Source organism: Acyrthosiphon pisum, chromosome X (genome assembly GCF_005508785.2).
Source record: "Acyrthosiphon pisum isolate AL4f chromosome X, pea_aphid_22Mar2018_4r6ur, whole genome shotgun sequence".
Taxonomy (NCBI): Eukaryota; Metazoa; Arthropoda; class Insecta; order Hemiptera; family Aphididae; genus Acyrthosiphon; species Acyrthosiphon pisum.
In genome coordinates, this window is record NC_042493.1 from 59,908,145 (window position 1) to 59,912,109 (window position 3,965).

Here is a 3,965-nt window from a genome sequence, read left to right on the forward strand (position 1 = left end):
ACATACATTAATATTATTTTTTAACTCGTTTCGAATTAGTATTGATTAATATAATATAATATTTTTAAAATATTTCAATTTAAAATATTTTTATTGTTTATACAAGCAGTGTAGAAAAATTGGTAGTTACTATAAAGAAAATAAATAAAATATATTATATTATATTATTAGTTTTATGTTTCCCTCAATTGTAACATTTTCTTATAGACATGGTGAGTGATAGTGACTCATATGGTACAGATGATCAGTTCACTGTAGACGAAATATTTGGTTGTTTGAAAGAAGTAGGAGGCAGAAACTCTGTAGTAAAAAACAATTTACACGTGAAATCAAAAAATGACATCAAAAATAAAATGAATATCATAGATAATGATAATAATATATTATCAAATAATTCTGTAGAACCTCAAACATCTAACAAATTGGTTTCTTCTGATGACCTAAATTTGGAAAACCTGGAAATTCTTTATTTGGAAGATGGAATTCTTAAAGAATTTGATGACCTAAGTAATATTAATTTATCAATTAATCAAGACTGCCAAACTAGTTTTTATTCTCATATTCCTATAACCAACGACAATTTTTCTAATCCTGAAGTTCCTATAGTTGAAGAAAATCCACCAGCTGATGAAATGCACATTGAGAATAACACAATTAATGTAGAATCTAATAATGTCCTCAGAGAAAGGAAGAGAGTTGCAAAACCAGAAACATGGACTCGTAGTAAAGCACAAACGAATAGAATGCGAGGAGAATCCTACATAGGTTTTAGGAGGGCGGATGCAAAGAGTACAAATAAAATACTTCAAGATGTTCAACGAGCCGCTCGGGTTATGGGTCCTCCTTGTCAATCACCAGTCTGCAAAAAATGGATTACTAGGCTTTGTGATTCTGTAAGCGAAGAAGATCGCCAATTTCTATTCAACGACTTTTGGAAGAATATGTCTTGGGATTCCAAGAGAATGTACGTTTGTTCCACGGTTGAAATTAAAGAAACAAAACAAAAAACTACAGGAAACAATAATTCAAAAAGAAATTCTAGCTACTTCTATTATCTGAAAGTTCATGACAAAAGAGTACCAGTTTGCCAACTAATGTACCTTCAGACATTGGGTTTGAAAAAATCTGAAGTTCACTATTGGCTCGCAAACTTCCATGAAAATAATATGCCAGTGAAAAAAACCTCAACTCGTTTTCCGCAAGAAAATGAAGAAGATAGTGATGAGGCTGATTTATTTGTTGATGAAGATCTCACGTCAACAACTAAACCTCCAATGAAGAAAAAACGATCGGACCAACAGCTTCTAACGTTGACCAGCTTTTTCGATAATTTACCAACACTACCATCACATTATTGCAGAAAAAATTCAAAGAAGCTTTTCTTGCAAACAGACATAAAATCTTGGAGTCAATAGTATGAAATGTACAAAACTAAATGCTTAGAAAATGTTGAAGCACCCATGTCAAGGTTTTCATTTGATAAAATAAAGAGAGAGAAGAATATTGAAATATTCATCCCTAAAAAGGACAAGTGTGACATTTGTTTCAGTTACGAAAATAAGCAGGTTTATCAAGAGGTATATTCAAAGCATCTGGCCAAGAAAGAAGCTGCTCGTAATGAAAAACATAACGACAAAATTGCTGCTCAAAATGAACAATGTCACACTATATGTTGCGATTTAATGGCCGTTCAAACTGTACCCTATATTAAAGCTAGTGCAGCATACTATAAATTGAAATTAACAGCTCACAATTACACAGTTTATGACTTAACAACACACGATGCAATGGCGTATTGGTTTGATGAAACACAGACCTCACTAAGCGCAACCACATTTGCATCGTGCCTATGTGATTATATCAATGAGTTGTTGAACAAGTCATTAAAAACGGTAATTATATATTCAGACGGGTGCTGTTATCAGAACCGAAATGCAGTGCTCTCAAATGCACTACTACATTTGAGTATGTCCAAAAAGGTAACGATCATCCAAAAGTATCTGGAAAAAGGGCACACTCAAATGGAGTGTGATAGTGTACACAGCACTATAGAACGCCAGTACAAAAACGTTGATGTGTATCTGCCTAGTCAGTTCGTAGTTCATTCAATAACTGCAAGAAAATTTCCCATGCCATACCGTGCATAATTGTTGAACTACAGTTTCTTTAAAAATTACAGTCAAGACATGATATACAGCTCTATACGTCCTGGAAGAAGGTCTGGTGATCCGACTGTAACTGATCTACGTATGCTACAACATGAACCTAATGGAGTTATATATTACAAGCTCAATTTCGATGATGAATTAAAAGAACTACCAGGCAGGCCAAAAAAAGTGCAATCAACATCTTCATTTCCAAACCTGTACATTTCAGAAGCTAAAATACCCCTTGACAAATGGAATGATTTACAGTTTTTAAAGGGGATGATGCCATCTGATACGCACTCATTTTATGATAATATACCTTGCGAAAATGAAAGCAGAAAAATGTTAAAACGACAACAGCAAAATATTTAAAAGCACAGGAAGGACATGGAAATTGAAGGTGCCAAGAAGAAAAAAAAGAAATAACCAAAGTACCGAGAGCAATATCACAAGCAATATTAATGTATTTAATAGTGATTAAATTGTATTGATTTTTATGTATTTGTTATTAATTAAAGTAAATTAATTTTAACTGCAACATATTGTGATTTTTAAACTTAAGACTAAAGGAACATTTTTATAATTTTTATATTTTATTTTATTTTGTTGTTCATTTTATTAAACAATAATATGTTTTTATGTTAATTGATAAAGTTAAATTTCATTTCATTTTATTAAATTGTTTTTTTTTTTTTATAAATAACCTGTAGTGTTACCTAGAATTATTAATATTAAATAGTATTATACAAAAATGCATGTTAAATTAATTAGACAACTATATCTATCTAACGTTTACAAACGACAACACAAGCTATCTCAGGACATTTTTTCGATTTACATATTTTTAAATTTTTTAACTTTTCTAAGGTAAAAAAACAACTCCATGATTATAAAAAAAATTAAAATATCATAGAAAGTCATATTAGTTCCATTTAAACCAGTTTTATTGCTCTTCTGAAAAGTTGAGAAAAATGAGATATGAGGTGTTGCATCTTAAGTGACGAAATATACCTATAAAGCCCTTAATTTTATTTTATGTCTACAAACATTTATAGAAGTCGGTAAAATCAATTAATATGGAATATATTTTGGTATGTATTATTATTTATCTATGAGGTATTACAATAATAAATTTATTAAACAAAAGGACTTAGTTTTTGGCTAATATTATTAATATTAATAAAATAAAATTAAGTGGTGCTGAATTTCGTCGTAAATGAGCCGAGGAAAAAAATAAAAACCATGAACTTATTATTTCTCTTACACTTAAAATTCAAAATTTCTTCAATAAGGTCAATAACTGTAAAAACTATCGACATTACGATGTTTTTAGAAATATGTATTGATTAAACAATCTAAATTAAACTATGTTGTTACTTATTTTGTAGGTTGTATAATATATATATACATCTGTGGGGGGGGGGGGGGTTAAAGGGAGATATTTTAAAATCTGTCTCCAGGCGGAAAATTTGTTAACCCGGCACTGCGAAGTGGCTTACAAAGAAGAATGTAAACTGAAACGCGTGCTTGTGAATCGGTACGTATAATACGAGTGGCTGGAAAACAGTCTGTAGTAGTTCGGTTCGGTATCGGTACTAGTTAGGTAGTGATAGTAAAAAGTATCGAAAGGAACATTTCGAAAGTCATTTGGAATCGTTCCTTTTGTGGACCTGGAACGAAAGGAACGATTCACTAAAAGGAACGAAAAATCCCATCACTAACAGATAAGCAATGCCATAGGAATATTCGTTGACAATTAATTTCTGGCAGCCACTACGGAACGCTGTCGGCAACCGCTGGCAGACGTTAGAAGCGCTG